Genomic DNA, 18,811 nt, shown 5'->3' on the forward strand with positions numbered 1-18,811 from the left:
TGTGTAGCTTAGCTTGTGCTGAATAATGACTTTAAACCCTACAACAAACAAAATCTCGATAAAACCAACGAACCCTCGATAATCAAAAGAAAGATTAAAGGAAAAAATACAGAATTATCGTACTGCTGTTTACGAGATTGGTGAATAAGCCCGTTTAACACCGAAGTCACAACTGTACGTGAAAAACCATATTGTGAACTCAAAGTGTACATTACACTGACCCCAAACAGCAGAATATATTAAACACAGCCAATAGCATTATTGTAACCTGTGTTGGTCTATATAGTCGTTATTTCCGCATCAAAATCTTTGCCAGTCGTGCGTCGGGTTCGAAATAGGTAACCAAATCAATAGTAGCAAGTGTGGCCCAATATGAAACTTTCTGTTGATTGATAGATATAAAATGAAAACAAAAATGGATTTGATATGTATTTTGGAACAAGAGAGACACTATTCCGATAAAACGGTGCGCTTATAGATCATGGCGAACAGCCAGCTGTTCGGGGGACCATGTACAACTATTGTCTTGATATCAGCTCCTTCATATAGGTTGTTTAGAAAATAAATCTTGTTATACACCGAGTTACTTTACTGCTAACCTGCAGACAATTTATGTGTGTGTGTTTGTCTTTGTGTCAAAAATGGAATGAAAATGATTATCGTGAATTGGAAACTTGACCTCTCTATTATGAGGCATTCGACTATTCTACTTTCTGAATAAAGATGTTAGCATAAATAAAACTCTCGGATCTTCCATAAAAACAAAGGCTCCAGTAGGAGTCGAACCCACGACCTCCAGTTTACAAGACTGGCGCTCTAACCAACTGAGCTATGGAGCCGGACTGTCACATACCTGAAACACGTTGAATGTAAAATAATTTTGAAAGTAATTTCCAGATCCCGCGAATAGCAAACCTGCAAACTGTGTCTGCTTTGGCTCTGATTTTTATATTCATCTCATATTATATTCAGTCTGGCATCGACCAAACGTGTGCTGTTTAATCTAGACTTGAACCAACTTTAATAGCTAATACCGTTATTGAACACATATACGCAAGAAATAACAATAAAGTATAATACAAAATAAACACAACAAGAATCAGGAAACAAACAGCTATAAACGACATAAAGATGCAAACTGCGCATGCGTCGTGAATTCAGGAGCTACTCGAGTTCGAAATGCCAGGAGATTAACCCTGATCCTTTGTTCGTACAACATGACTTTGAGCACCCGTTCTAAACCTACACGAACTCTATGGGAAGATTTTTCATTCATGTAGCTGTAGGTTTCTTGATACAGTCTTTTCTGTATAATGTTATTTTACTTCAAAGTGATTTATCCATGATTATGCTCAAAACGCAAGTGGTGTGATTGCTGCTAGAAGGAAAGAATAAAGACAGTGAAAAGAGTCTTCCTTCAACATGATCATTGTTGATGAGAATAAAAACGAATCTGCAAAGACAATTGAAGTTTGAACGTATAGAACGGATCTGCCGCTTGGCAGCGGAACCTTTAAGCAGAAAGGCGAGAATCAAATAGCAGCATGGAGCTATTTCAATTATTAACATAGATCAGCTTTTACAGTTCGAAATAAACTATTGGATACCCTTATTGTTGGTGATAAGATTTGTATCGAGCGACCAACCAAGTGTAACTGAGAAAAAGAAAATAGCAGCCATGGTCGTTTGCGATTTGAAGACATGCATTTGAATAAAATTACAGATCTAATCTGCAAGCTCCACATAAGTCAGAAAATCAGATTATGCGCGCGTTTCAAGCACAAACAGAACAATATTATTTTTTTTATATCTGATTCGAGATAACAGACATATTTTGCACAGTGAATTGTACTAGGTGCATATTATGTAGTCTGTCGATATTACCACGTCTACAAACACCTGTCTTGTTTGCTCTTTGTGCGTGTGATATTTTTACTTGCTATGCAGTTTGAAGAGTAAAATCAGTGATAAAAATAAACGGATGTACATTCGAAATCTTAACGGCTACTTGAGAAAATAAACTATAAAACATTAAACAGAGAATGTAATTGTTAACAAGATTATGTGGACATCCAGCGCAGAATTGAACCAGAACAGTTCTAGTGTATGTGCAATGATGGACAGGTGATATTCTTATTCTACGGACTGAGGGTGTAAAACGAGCTAGAAGACAGGTGCTTACGACGTATTATTAAGTATACATTTTAAATGAGTGATAGGGGTACAGAACACATACGATTTCATGATGGTGGCGTGTTAAACTTTTCTTGTTTTTTTTTTTTCCATACGTAAGAAATAGTTGTTATACACAGGATACGAAATTCATTGTATGGTCATTGCTAATAATAGCTAGTAAGTCTGAGGACGTCGTTAATAAATCAAAAGCAATATCACTAATCAAAGAAAGATTCAACAGGAACAGAATTCTCCTCCTCCTGTATAAACCGTTGATAACCAAAGTCGCAACTGTACCTTAAAAACCTTACTGTGACCCCAAACTGATCATTACATTGCTTATTAGACACAGCCAATAGCATTATTGCAACCTGTGTTGGTTTTTCCGTTCCTTCCTCATCGTAAATCTGAGACAATCATGCATTAGGTATAAAATGCATTATCTGATAAATACGTGCAAATGTGGCTTATTAGAAAAATTCTGTCGATTGATCAAACTAAGATCAAAATGTAAAAAGTAGTAGAGGTGTATTTTGCAACAAGGGGGATACATTTCCGACAAAACGGTGAGCTGATAGATCATCATGGCGAATAGCTGTTCGGTGGACCATGCGACATGTCGACAACTATTGTCTTGATATCAGCTCCTTCATATAGGTTGTTTAGAATATGTTTTGTTACTGTACTCCTAACATGCAGACATTTTGTATGACTGTGTGTGACTTTGTATTCAAAATGGAATTAAAATGATAATGGGGACTTCGGACCTTGATCTCCCAATTTAGAGGGATTCGACTATTCTACCTTCTGAACAAATAAAACGCTCGAATCTTCAATAATAGGAAAGGCTCCAGTGGGATTTATATGGCGAAAGTTGATACTTGAATAATACAAATCGAACACAGAATTTAAAGGTTCGAGAATTTTAAAGGACTCTATTAATATATCCTTATTTAGCACAAGTGTTCTAAAACTATAAAACCAAAGTTCACGGGGATATTGACTCAATCGCTGTATGACTTTACTAAATTGTTTTCAAATATTTTTTTTCTGGGAGAATGATAATATATATATTCACGGAGTGTATACTTTGAGGGGATTATGCAATGTGCGAAGAAGCGCTGGAAGAGTCATTTTGACCCTATTCATAAGAATGCGCGATGTTGAAAGCAACTCATTATAAAATAGGTGCTAGTTATTGGCAATCTCCACCCATTCTGTCAGAACCCCAATCATCTCGTGCCCATTATTCGATCATATCAAGTACAGCTAATCTCACGTATGGTTTTGTTGCATTATCTTGATTTAGGTACACGCTTGAGTTCACACAGACAGGACAAGACAAATATTCCCCATTATCATGGATACGTGAATCGTGTCGTTTATTGCATTCTATCCACACGAGTGTATCGGTAAAAAAATACTATATTTTGCATCTGAGAGTCTGTGTTAACGACGCTGGTGTGTTGACATATGGAATTTGAAATTATGATTGGATTAGCATATTGACAGATGGAATTAGCATATTGACAGATGGAATCTTGAAATTATCAGTGGAATAGCATAATGAAAGACGTAATTTGAAATTATCATTGTATTCTCACTTAATAGATGTAATTTGAAATTATCAATGGATTAGCATATAGACATATGGAATTTGAAATTATCATTGGATTAGCATAATGACATATGGAATTTGAAATTATCATTGGATTAGCATGTTGACAGATGGAATTTAAAATTATTATTGGATTTGCACTGACAGATGGAATGTGAAATTGTCAGTGAATTAGCATACTGACAGATGGAATGTCGAAATTATCAGTGGGTTAGCATATTGACACATGCAATTTGAAATTATCATTGGATTAGCATATTGACACATGGAATTAGAACTTATCATTTGATTAGCATATTGACATATGGAATTTGAAATTGTCATTGGATTAGCGTATTGACAGATGTAATTTGAAATTATCAATGGATTAGCATATAGACATATGGAATTTGAAATTATCATTGGATTAGCATATTGACATATGGAATTTGAAATTGTCATTGGATTAGCATGTTGACAGATGGAATTTAAAATTATCTTTGGATTTGCACTGACAGATGGAATGTGAAATTATGAGAGCAGCAGGGAGGCCAAACAGACCTATGAGTTCCAACAAAAAAATAAAGCTTCTACGGAAATCTAATCCGTAGAAGGGCTTTATTTTACAAATAAAAGCTTCCTGGGAGGTTTTTATTTTTGTTGACCCCCAAGCTGGGAATAAAATCCTATTCTGAAAGGTAGCTGCAAAATAAAGTTGTATACATTTTTATTTTTTTATTTAATTGCTGCTTACATAGACTACTAAATTATTAATTGATCCATCTTGAACTTCAACTGAAGGAGCTTCTTCAACATCGGTAATAAAATCAATAATATTTTCCCCATCATTTAGCAAGGCTGCGTTTTCATTAAATTCTTTAAGTACTTGATAGCATCGTTGATAATCAACGGATGGTGCAACTAAACATAATTTATCCCATTTCAACCATCTCATTATCAAATTCAACAACTGAGTTTTACCTGATCCTGATGGGCCGATTATTATCATTCTAATTGAATTTGGTAACGCAGCATGATGTTTGACTGGAACCGATTTTTTTTTGTAGCCGAAAAATCAATTGCATTCATGATATATTTATATTATGGATTTACATTGTGTGAGATGTAAAACGCATACACCAACGACAAACTTGACTACGGTTACTACACGTAATAATAGATCAGCTGTTACTGGTACATGTGAAATATGTGGTACAAAAAAATTTTGATTCACCTCATCAGGTAAAAAATCAGAAACAATTAAAAAAAAGGAAGAAAACACGGAGGTGATGTTGCAGCAAAGTTAATGTCTGTTCCAGGATTTTTTGGTTTAAATACGTGGAGAGAAACATTTAACAGGATATAATTACTGCGGACCAGGAACACGACTCGATATCAGATTAAATAATCAAGATCGACCAAATCCTGGTGAGGATCCAATAAATGCAATTGATCGAGCGTGTTTAACTCATGATATCACGTATAAAAGTAAAGATCTACAACAACGGCATCTAGCTGATGTAAAATTAATTCACACATTAAATTCTATAAATGATAAATCAGTCAGAGAAAGAATAGCTAGCTGGATAATTAATACCGCTATGAAAGGTAAATTAGTTTTAGGTGCTGGTAATTAATATCATGGAAGCAATTTATTACTCACCTGTTGGATTTTGGAAAGGTAAATCAGCTATTAAAAAATTAGCAAAAGCTGCTCGAGTAAAACCATCGGTAGCTGCTACGTGGTTAGCTAAACAGGCTATTTGGCAAATATATTTACCACCAACTAAACGAATTGAATACGCGCACTTTGACGTCAGCGTACCAAATGAGGTTCATCAGGCAGATATCATGTTCTTACCACACGATACTGTTAATGATAAAACTTATACATATGTACTAACCGTTGTTGATATCACGAGCAGATATAAAGAAGCTGAGCCATTGATAACTAAAACAGCAACTGAGATTGCTAACGCATTTGAGAAAATATATCAACGAGGTCCATTAACGTGGCCAAAATTACTTCAGGTTGATGCAGGGAGAGAGTTTTTAGGTGCGGTTACTTTTTTAATGAAGCAGAAAAATACAAAAATACGAGGCGGAAAAGTTATTATTCACAACGATCAGGCTATTGTTGAGAGGTTTAATAAAACACTAGCTGAGCGACTATTTGGATATCAGTATGCGATGGAATTCATTCAAAATAAGCGATCTAATGATTGGGTTACTAGATTACCAAATGTCATTGCAGCAATAAATAATGAACCAAAGAGAGCGATATCAATGAAACCAGTAATTGCTATCACAAAAAAACGTTATACCGATAAAGCGACGCGATTTTTCAACTCGACCGGTATTAGGTAATGTTACTGTCAGATACTTGTACAAACCAGGTGAGGCTGAGGGAGGTAAAAAAAGAACAACAGATCCTATTTGGAGTACAACAACACATAAAATAGTATCTGTAACAATATCATCAGGTAGACCAGCAATTTATATACTTGATTCATTTGCTCCTCAACGTGGTTTTACTCGAGAAGAATTACAAGTAATTCCACTTGATACTCAGTTACCGCCTCAATCACTTAGGTAATCAACCCCACGCCGATTACACTCTAAACACGTTAGAGTAACATTTTCTCTGTTATGACCAAAATCATTATTTATTCTGTCTACGGTAAACTGTCTGGAGTCTTTTTTTTGATAACTCCACGTCATAATACAATTACAACCCCTACAATGGTTACCCTGTTTTTCTTTCAGCGATAAAATGAAATCAACATCCAAATCAAATTCATAATTATTTTTTTTATCAAATTGTTTATAGCTAAATAATTTTTTTCTTATCACGTACTCGTCGGTTTCGCAGTTAATAATTGATCTATCTAGGATTATGCGACCCAATTGAGATATTTTTCTCACGCTAGAAACAGCTAAATAAACTAAGTTGGACCATTCGATGTAGTCGTCGATAATCCAAACCCGAGTATCAGAAATAGTTAATCCTTGTGAAGAATGTATAGTCATAGCATAACCTGGAGTCCAAGGTGACTTTGTTGCGTTTAGTGCTTCTTCAGCTAAATTAATATCGACGGTAACGATATCATTTAATACTAAATTTTGTTTTCCTTTTCCAGGTATATCAACATCAATATTTTGTAATCTGGTATCAGTTGGTCTATAACACAGCGGTACAGGTAATAATGGAAATTTTTCCTGATGTAACTTAAATAGTTTTTGTTGAAGTACATCTCGAATTATTTTTGTACTAGCAACTATTAGATCATTTGGTGTCCACGTTGATAAAAAATCTTTCATTGGTGTTTCTGGGATTATTTCACGCATCACGCTACACTGAATTTTATTAGATTATAATCTGATTAGTTTTTTAAATTCACTCAACCTACCATCAAGTGATCTATAATCGGTATCGACCTCCTCATAGTAATCAACAAAATTCTTCAGCCAATTATGAGGTGATTCTCCATCAATAGGATTTGGTTGACCATGATCACCACACATTATTAAAGCAACATTTTTTGTTAACAACCAATCTAGAAACATTTTTAATACCCCAACAAATACAGTACAAATCTCATCCCAGATAATAACTTTATTTATGTATATTTCCCCCATTCGAGATGGACTTCATATGCCACCGTTGTATTTAAAAAGAAACTGTGATACGTGCATGAATTAACTCCACGCTGTTTCATCTCTCTCGCTAACCGATGTGTTGGTGTTAAAACAATAACATCAGAGTTTTTAAATAATTCTATCATTTTTGTTGTTTTACCTGATCCACCTGGTCCGTTTATGTAAACAGTTTTATATCTCGCTGCGGGATCATACACATTTGGTACTGTTGATATTTCTAACACGCTTTCTGAGTAGTATTTTTCTGCGACTGGTACATCAGCGTTTTCGCAGTAATATAAAATGGTTTCATCTTTTATTCTCCACGTACCCCATGATCCATCTCCGGTTAATTTTTTTAACTCTGATAAGTGTTTTCTGTCGACGTAAAACGAATCAGTAGCTACTCTAACCACGTCATCGGGAAATCTATTTATCATCGATAATAAATTTATACTTGCATAAGCTAACATTGATGACCTTAAATGAGTATACTGCTGTGATTCTCCTTCAAGATAATTAACCACGGTACCTAACTTTGTTCCATCTGATAAATAAATATCTTCTCTACTACAAAATATTCCCCTCTCAGCGGTATCAGCTATTATAAAATCTAATTCGGCTTCATCCATGATCAGTCTACAATGATGTCGTTGGTGATCATACGCACCACCCTGAGTAAATTTTCCAATAATTTTTCTTCCAAGATCTTTTGCATCATCATGTTCCGTTGGTAACCAAACATCAGTTTGTTTCTGATATGAAATAATTGCTTCACTGACCGTTAACGACGTTAACATAGCAGAATCCAGCATATATCTCAATAACACTATTGGAACCCATCGTTGTTCTGAAAAATGTTTACCAAACCAAGCGTAGCATATTTTATGTAAACCATCAGCGAACTTAAATGATACAACACGAGCGAAACCTGTTAATGGAAACTCTGGCAATGGACCATTAATTGATACTCTAGTCATCTCATCAGTAGAGTGACCAAATTGAGTGAAATATTTATTGCACTCTCCGTATCCTAAAAAACTACCTGGGTAGCATGCTATCATGTCAAATGAGATCATATTAATAAAATTATAATCAGTATTCCATAATCCTCCGTGACCGTACTCGATGCAACTTTGTTGAATATCTTTAAGAAATTCTTTTCTGGTTGGTTTCCATGAATTTTTCTCTCTTGCTGCGTAAGCAACAACAGATGAAATAGTAAAGCAATTAGCAAGTAATTCTTTATTTACTGAGTATTTTTCTGCTATTTTTATCATCGAATCATGTAAAGATTCACATCGATACATATCTCCGTTGGGTCTCACGAACTGATCATATTTCTCATCACTGGAAAACAACCAAACAGATACTGGATCTGATTTACTTATTTTATAAATAAAATCAAATATGTTCTCGGAATAGAATTTAACGACACGATCCCGAGGAAAAATTGTTACTGATTTACTCCACGCATGAGAATTATGATCAATTATTTCGATAGGTGTTCACTTGGATTTATACGCGAACGAGTAAAATATCTCAACCGATAGCGTTTTTACTGTTATGGGAAATTTTAATTTCGCTGATAACGTAGCAACGTCACTTATTGATGCACCATCAGCAACTGATTCTGCCCAATTGTTTATTTTTTCTTTTCGTAGATCTGTTAATCCGTTTCCGCGTCGCGCATTTGTAAAGTGTTCTATAACTCGCTCAGCTACACAATTTATTTTTAACGACATTTTCATTTTAGCAAGATTTTCAGCAACAGGTTTACTTAATCGATAAATGCCATAAACAACAGCTGCAACAGGATAAGCTCCTGAGTAATAAGGTTTATCAATATCCTTAGTAATCCTGGTCTAGAATTATTACTCACCATGACAGATTTTTTTCCGTTAATTATAGGATCGCGCTTATCACGTGTGATCCATACATTATTTTCATTGTTCACAATAAATTTTATTCTGAATATAAATTTATCGTTGCTGAGTAAGCTAATTATTTTCTTAGCTCTTGTATCATTCATTGTATTATCAATATATGCTGCTCTCCACTTTGACCACACATGAGCTGCTCCATCATCGTAGAATTCTTTTTTAGCTTGATCAACTTCAGGAATAATATATTCTGTCTCATCAAGATTGAATAACATATTATATTTTAAACAAGTATTTAAATAATAATGAATCAGTGCAAATGGTTTATGGTAGGCTCATTTACTTGCTGTGATAGATCATGTCGAAAAGAATTTTGTGGAATACATCTAGCTTACATAAAACGAGAAGCAGTTGGTCCAACAAGATGTATTAGATGCAACGTTGGAATTCGAGGAAAAACACGCATTTGTGCATAATGTGGTGGAAAAAAATACAGAGAACTTAAAAGACATTACGATAAAAAAATCTTCCGATAGTAATATTGCTATCAAATGCGAGGAGGATTATTTAAATAGGCTTTTAGACAAACTTTGATTTAAACAAATGGAATATGGTATATGAATCCTACATTCAGGAGGCATCCTATACATAATAACTACGAGGCATCTTGTGATGGTGTTATCAGAAACTGTAAAACAAAAAATCTGTTGTTGGTAGCGTTAGTAAATTTGGTTATCTTCATTTTAAAACTGGAGGTAATCGAAGAAAAGATTATCTCAATTACAGATTTACATATGAATGCTTTCACGGACCAATAAAAAATGGCCTGGTAGTTGACCACATTGATGGAAACACACTTAATAATAATTTATCTAACCTTCAGGCAATAACACCTAGCGAAAATAATATAAAAGGAAATACTGGTAAATTTAGTAAAATTTCTAAAGCAGTTAAATCAGTTAATACAGAAACAGGAGAAGAGTTGTATTTTCAATCAATGAACTCTGCTGGTAAATATTTTGGTATTCATCGAGATTCAGTACGTAAAGTCGCAGAAAAAATAACTAAATCAGCTTTTTCTGATGAATTTGGTAACTGGATCAAGTTCAGTTATTATCCTCTGATATTAGATTGAGATAAATAAATAATATTATAATGAACCAAGAAAATATTGATGAGATAATTAAATCCATTGAGGTACCAAAAATAAAAGAAATACCACTATCAGATGAATTAGATTCTTATAAAATTAATGCAGATTTTGATACCAAAATACAGAACAAACAGCAAGGTAGATATACTCTATCATCCGAGTACAGATTTATAAAGAAAATTCAGTCTGCGATGTATAAATCACTTATCAACATCGATGAAACAGAAATAAGTGATTTTACCCAGCTAGCACGTGCCGTTGAAAAGATTCGAGCAGCGTTATCTGACGAGTATGAGTCTACAAAAATGATTGATACTCGTGCACGACAGCTAAGAAAGCTAATAGATAGTGAAAATCAGTAAAAAAAATATATTTTTTTTGTTATTCCATTTTTTTTACCTGCATAAGTTAAGATTTTGTTAATAAATTTATACTCAGAGTCTCTCCACGTAGATCGAGCAGATATCCAGATTGATCAGTTAGTGTAAAAATTACTCGCTGTAGCAAATTATTATGACATCGAAGATAAATTGGATTAATTGGTTCTTGTATGATTAAAAATCCCGGTGGTTCTTTTGGTGAAAACGAATACAGAAAGAATCCCTGATGAGCTTGATCTGACACCGACGCATCAGCGACGTAGCTGTTCTCGACGATATCACAATTAAGATTAACTGCGACAACGTTAGTTACGTTAACTATTTCAGGTGAGATATGTCGTCCGGTACCATCGGGAGCGTTATCACGTTTAAGACTATCTGGTGGTGGTAATTTTTTTCTCCATGCGGCGTGTAATTTTGGAAACATCTCATCAATGGTATCAGTGACAGATTTTTTCATTTCATCTGTGTCATAACCGGGAAAGATAAAATTTGGTAACTCAGCCTCAGTTATCGAATACGCGTCTAAACTTTTTTGTTTACCATCTGTTTTTTCATTAGTTATTACCACAATTAAGTCTTTATTGATATGATTTATTATATGTGGAAAATAATTTAACATTTGTATGATCTCAATAATCTTTTCACATGAACTTGATACGTCAAAAATACACTCCTGAAAATACTATCGCATCAGCTGCAGATATTTCTCATGTTTTGTTTAAATTCTCTGACCCACTCATTAATAGTAGTTAATTCAACATATTCAAAAAGTTGTTTCGAAGATATTATCATATCATTTTTTCCTCTAACAATGATTGTAGTATCTTTCTTTAAAAATATATCTTCATTGTAAGATGTTTCACCAATGATGTAAACCATAACATCTATGATAAAGTCAGATTTTTTTGGTTCTGGTGGTGCTCTTTGCTCTGGTGGTTTAATTTCAGGCCAACCTAGTACGGTTCTTATTGAACTCGCATAAATATCAACCTTGTAATCTGAGTTTATTTCAATAATTGATTTTAATGTTGGTTCGTGTACAGATATTTTATTCCAGGATCTTTTCCTGTTATATTTTTTATTCTGTATATGAGCTCATTATTAATTTCTTCGATCTGATAACTACCTGTTGGTATTCCAACTACGTTCCAATCCGGAGTATCATCATCTTTATTTTTATTAGCAAAAGTAAATGAATTATTTGATTGTAACCCATTGAATGATTTCGATCTGATATTTGGCCAACTGTGATAGACGGGTAACTGAGCTGGTGCGATTTCGCTGATAGAGACAGGAGTATAAAAAATAATACTAAACTCAGATTTAGTTGAACTAGCTGATATCATCGTTGTTTTTGTCAACGTTGTGTTCGTCGCAATCTGTTGCAGTAGTTCTGTCATTATTTATATTAGTAGTATCTTTAATCGTTTGATTATAAATTTTAGTTATTAATGCGAACTCTGCATCAGATATGATACCATCATTAAGGCGTTCTGACAACAACGAAGATATTTTTGAATACGTTGCTGTTGCTGTGTTTAATTTATCTTTGTACTCGGCTAATTTAGCATTGGTGCATGAAGATATTTTTTTTTCGGTTATGATATTAAATACACCAGCCAACGTAGTAGTTGCAGAAACAATTACAGTAACAGTTATCGGCGCCATCATTGTCATTGCAGATGATATTATACCAGCAACAGCGACAACAGCTGAGACAGAGTAAACAACAATATCGATGATAACTAATCTACGTTGGTATTTTTTTATTTTTACCTGGTAGACATCGATGATGTTTTTCAGCGACGTCTGCCACGCGCGAGCTTGATCGTATCTGTATTTTGATGTGTTCATTATGTTTTAACTAGAAATTCTAATACGTATGAGTAAGTTGCTCCAAATAAATTATTATCATAGGATTGTAGTATAAATACTGCTTCAATATCTTTCTGTAATTCAACTACTACTGGATAAGAAGATTCAATTGTATTTACTTAAAATTTCACTGGACTAATTACTGATAATCTGTATATGCCATTAACAACTGGAGTATGTTTTATTTTATTATTTGTTCTTGTCCACGTTGCAGATGCAGATGATGATACCACACGAACTACATCATCAAAAAAATTTTTAATTTCTGCGAGCTTTATGCTAACTATGGGAGGTTTTCCAAAAAATTCATTAGTTGCTTTGTTTAGTTCTATAGTATTTTTTCTAAAGTTTGAAAAAGTTACTAGGTGTTGATCATAATCTGTGCGTAAAAGACCTAATTTTAAATTCACATCGTAAACGCATTTTTTTGTTACCGCATCCTCCCCTGCTGTTGGATCTCCAAGTGAAGATATTTTATTTTTATTCATGTTAATTTCTCCTAACATTGTATCACCGGTGATTTTTACGCGATTATTAAGTTTTACATTAATATCGTAAATTTCTCCATTATATAATGCTATATCGATTTTTTGACGTACTAAATTATTTGTAATTTCTGTTAAATTATTTAAAATTCCAATATCTTCATTAGCCTTTTTGATAACATCATTAATTTTTTAATATCCTCTTTAATAGTATTAAAATCACCTACGTGAGTGTCATATTCATTTCGTTTGATTCTATCACCTATTTTAACATTACTTGATATTAACTTACCGTGTTCATCCTGAAAGACAGCAACCTCATCATGTTCTGCTTCCGCTAACGATAAAAGATTATTAATATCATCCTTTGTTGCTACCTAGATAGATCACCAACAGCTAATTTTTCTTTTTCTAATATGTTTTTTTATTGTTCTTGTTAATAAAGATCTACCATAAATATCAACCATTATATTTATTTGTTTTGATTAAATTTACCTGATGTGTACTCGTGAACAGCTTTATGATAGGGTTTATCCGACTTAGATATCGCAGCGAGAACATTTATTGCTTCACTGCCACATATTGGAGGATCAGTTAGTTTTTGTGTTTTAACGTAGAATACCACGTTGGGATATTTAACTGAGCCACATAATTTAAAAATTCTTAAGGTGGAGCTAATCCGTATGATAATTTCACGTGGATTAATAGCATAAGCTACCCAATGTGTACCTGATCCGGTGCTGTTATCGAGATTTATGATTCCTGTTTCATATTTATTTGGATACGCCGGTAGCTGATCTCGCATAAATACACCTCTGAAAAACTTTATTTTTAGTTTCCTAGCAACATCAATTACATCCTAATTTGACATCGGTGTTATTATTTTCCGTACCATGACGGAGGTGTTCCTGGTAGTCGGAGACCTTTTCCGTACCATGACGGAGGTGTTCCTGGTAGTCGAATACCTCGTCCTTTTTTTTGCTATATTTTCCACCTACAGCTTTTTTCAGTGCCATTCCTGATGCTGTCTCAACAGCACCTAACGCAGCAGCTTTTGCTACAGCTGGTGCAGCAGCAGCGAATAACGCTGGTAACGCAGCTAATAGTGGGAAAATTCCACCTATTTTAACCATATCTTTTATGGCACTTGGAGATAAACTAATTTGTACTCCGATATTGGATGATTTAGCTTTACTGAAATGTTTTTGCTGTGTTTTAGTTATAGATAATTTATTTGGTCCACCTTGAATCTGATTAGTTTTTAACGTTAATTTTACTCCACATTTTTTTGCTGTATCTGATTGAAGCTTTTTAGTCTGACTAGGAGTCAGAGTCACGCTAACGTGTTCATATGGCATTTTATAGATAACGTGATTGATTTAAATTACATTTTCTCCACGGGAGCATCAACAATTCTCATTCTACCACTAATACTCTCAAGAAGCATAGTTTTATCGCTGAGTATGACAGCAATTGCTCTGTAATTAACATTTAATCGATTAACTATTCTAGCCTTAAAATGTATATCAACAACATGGCTGTTTTATCAAATCAAGATGTTCTAGTGAAAAGTAATAAATCGGGTAGAAATTTCTAAACTCTAACTGTGATATTTGCAAACCAGTATCAAAATTTTGATCTCGTCCTAAATAACTCCATAAACGGTGATATCCACGTGCTATTGAGTTATTTGCATAATCCAAATGAATTTCTTCAGTTGGTTCCTGATGCCCATTTATTCTCAGCGATACCTCTCACTGACATCAACATCATCAAATATCGTATGACTGTGTTCCTGATTATTTAACCTAACAACATTTTAAAGAGCAATAAAGATATGTCTGGGTGCAGAAACACCTTGTTGTGATGCTATATGCCAAGTAAAATTACCTCTGACATTAACAGCAGTAGAAACATTAATAACAGTTGTCAACCAAGATAATATTGATTTACCCCCATGGTCCATAAAAGAAATTAATTTTTATTCTTCAGGTAACGCTGGCGTCATTGATGGCATCCATAACGTTAGTTTACTTAATATAACTTTACCATTATCACCTGCACCAGCACCTGCTTCTCTCCAGAGAGCGTCGTTACTGTCAGGTTTTCGATAAAAGACAATAGTGTGTTTAGCCCCAAAAATAACTTTTCTAAAATCTCTGCAAAATCCAAAGATATGTGATAACGGAATTACACATGAAAATTTTTTTTCATCACCTAATATCATACTTTTACGTGTAACAAATCCAAGGTTATAATTGGGATTATCTCCATAAATTACCGGAAAATCAGCACCTGGTCGATTTACTGTTCCAGGTACTGCAGCAACCGAGGCTGCATGAGCTATTTGTATCTTTTCATATCTATCGTGATCAGCGTCATCAGAATTATCTTTTGCAAACATCATACTAGGTCCAGCTGATCTGATAAAGTCATCTGAATATCTTGCTAGGCCAATAATTGTTGTGGCGAAATCAACGTTATCATTAATTGACTCAAGTTCTTTTCCATCAACCATATACGCGGCGCTCTTAAGTAACGCCATAATACCATTATTAACAAATCCGATTTTAAATTCATCACGTACAAATGTTCTAATACCACCAGCAGCAGGAGTAACTCTTTCGATATGACCAACTACATCGATAAATGCCTCACACGGCAAAAAATATCTGGTTGTATCATGTACCTGTAATTCAATTCTACCACTAGCATTTGTTTCTCTTGCATCGTATGAGTAATATTGATAATCTTGTATTGACTTATCTTTTCTTGTTGGCTCCTCTAGTTTAAAGGCGCCATTAGATGTTGATGAAAACATTATTATAATAAATTATTTATCGTCTTAAACGAAGACTACCTCCATATGCGCTAGTGCTAATTATCTCTCGTTGCGGCTCTGACGCCAATGACGCCCGTTTTTGATTAGCGTTATTTATTATCTTGCTAATGTCACCGGGCATCTCAGTGGTACTCTGTAATTTAACAGGTTTTTTCGTCTTATTAATCTTAATATTCTGTCTTTGATGGCACCAAATGCTTTGCTAGCAGCAGCACCAACAGCAGCTGTGACCTTATCACGAATAACACATATTGCTTTCATTGATAGCTGCTTAGCTATAGGACCAACTTTAGGGGCTATTCGTGTAAAAAATTCAGTAGCTGAATCACCTAATCCCGACCCGTAATTGAATTTATATACAGATAACCGCGAGTTTACTACACGAACCTGTACCGGTCTCTGATGACTTTTATGCACAATCATTTTATTTATTACTTAATCTTTAATCGCTACAATCATCAACGAGCTCATCAATGAGATTACGATAAATAGCTACATCAATAATATTACCTTGAAATAATCTTCGGCAGATATCAGTTGCCTCATTAATTATCTCATGTGAATTATTTCGAGCTCGTTTTCTCCCTATTAAAACCTCTAATCGAGTTTATCATTAATAACGTTATCGGAACAAATATTATAACCGCTACCAGTAGCAGGTTTTGATACATAAGGTGGTATCCAAAAAGTAGTAGGATCAGTAGAAGTAGGTCCTGGTATATATCTACCAGTAAAAGGGTCTGTGTAGTCAAAAGAATGTTTTGCGAATATGAAATCTCTTTTCTTACCTTTTCTTACTAATTCTTTATCTACTTCACTAAAACACGATCCAACACCTGGATCAGAAGGAATTAATTTATTTTTAAACACATAATAAATTACTGTTGCCCATACATTTTCTGGTATGCTATCACGATATTCTGGTTTCAAATAAAAATTTCTGTTTTTATATTGATGGGCTGCAATCTCAATCGCTTTATATTTACTATCTCGAATATTATCAATACCAACTGGTGTGAACGTATTAGTATAATATTCTAAACCTGGAGGAGGATCAAAATCTGGAGGATCAAAACTAATTTTTGTTAACTCAGAATCTCCTTGCTGAGATTCTCTCCTCCATTCCTGAGCTTTTTTTGTTGCTTATATTCTTCTGATGGTCCCGATTTTAGTGAACCAAATTCTTTTCGTCGTTGAGCTTCTTCTTGTCGTTGAAATTCTTCAAATCCTCCTGGTGGATATTTTTTTTCGTTAATCACGAATTTTTTCTATATCTTCTTCTTCATCTTGTTCTTGTTCCTTAACTGGTTCATCCACGTAATGTATTTTTACGGGATATCCTTTTTCTCTCTCTGCTTTTTCTTTTTCTTGTTCTAGCTTCTTTCTTTCTTTTTCTTCTTTTTCTTTTATTTTTTTATCTCTTGCAATTTTTTTTTTCAAGTACTTTCAGTCTTTTTTGTTGTTCTTTTTGTTCTTTTTCTTGTTGTTTTCGATATTCTGCTTCTTCCTTTTGAATCTTTGATTCAGCATCAAATCCATCAATAAATGCACGATATATCTCACCATTTGTATTTAGTCGCTCAATATTTTGTCTTGCTTTGAATACTAAATCCCTCCATTCTTTTCGACTAGTAACATGATATTCAGGATGTACATATATATCTTTGGATGAAAATTTTTTATGTGTGAGTATACCAAAATTAGATGCCACCTCAGTATTATCTAATGGTATTCCCATCAAATCATCTACCCCCTGATCAGTAAATCTTTTCATATATGGAACAAAATAAGATTCTGCAGGTTCTTCATCTTCAGGTTCATCTACATCTTCAATTGCAACCCCAGCTTTAGGTTTATATCTGATTTTAGATTTATATCTGGTTTTAGAATTTTTGGCTTTAGATGGCCCAGGTACGGGTGCAACAACAGGTTGTGGTCGAGTTTGTTCTTCAATTTTTTTCAGCACAGGAAGGATACCATGTTTTCTCACTTCAGAATCATCAACATCACCTAAAAGAACTTTTTCTGTGGTCTCAGTTACTGGTCTAAATAATTCTTGAGTTGCTTCAGTAAATCCTTCCTTTGCATCTTGAATAGCTCGCATTTTTCGTTTAACTGACTCTTTTACTGGTAAATATTTTCTTATTGCTTCTAATCGCTCTCGTGCTATTCTAGTTCTTAGTGCTTCTCCTACGTCCATTAATTATTAATTTCAATTTGTATCTTAAAATTAAGAAAAATATCTAATTAAAATTACTATAGCAGCAGGGAGGCCGCTACCAATATTGGTCGTCTAGTAGAGGAAAAATAATAAAAAATTTCATAGAATACTTTATTTGCAGCTATACTTCGAACCTAATTTTCATTCCAGGGATATATTTATCCCCAAAAATAAACACCCCCTAGAAGCCCTTATTTATGATCAGAAACCTTTCTACGGGAAAGTTTTCCGTAGAAGCCCTCGTTTTGCTCGAATCCATAGGTCTGTTCGGCCTCCCTGCTGCTTTATGAGTGAATTAGCATACTGACAGATGGAATTTCGAAATTATCAGTGGGTTAGTATATTGACACACGCAATTTGAAATTATCATTGGATTAGCATATTGACACATGCAATTTGAACTTACCAGTGGCTTAATTTGGCTGTTATTTATTTTGAGAACCCCACACATGAAGGGAGAATAGTTGGAGACATTTGAATTGGCAATTGTTTCAGAACTTTATAATCCTGATATCTTTCGATTACAAGTGTTATTTATATTCAATTTTTAATGTGTTC

At 34.0% G+C, this 18,811-nt stretch overlaps 1 non-coding gene across 1 annotated transcript; it reads right to left on the bottom strand.

Moving 5' to 3' along the window:
* Positions 1-765: 765 nt before the first annotated feature.
* Trnat-ugu (transfer RNA threonine (anticodon UGU)) lies at positions 766-839 on the bottom strand. The gene has a single exon. It is a non-coding gene; the product is annotated as a tRNA-Thr (tRNA).
* Between the last annotated feature and the right edge of the window lie 17,972 nt (positions 840-18,811).

Source organism: Sinohyriopsis cumingii, chromosome 6 (genome assembly GCF_028554795.1).
Source record: "Sinohyriopsis cumingii isolate HCF-2022 chromosome 6, ASM2855479v2, whole genome shotgun sequence".
NCBI classification, from domain to species: Eukaryota; Metazoa; Mollusca; class Bivalvia; order Unionida; family Unionidae; genus Sinohyriopsis; species Sinohyriopsis cumingii.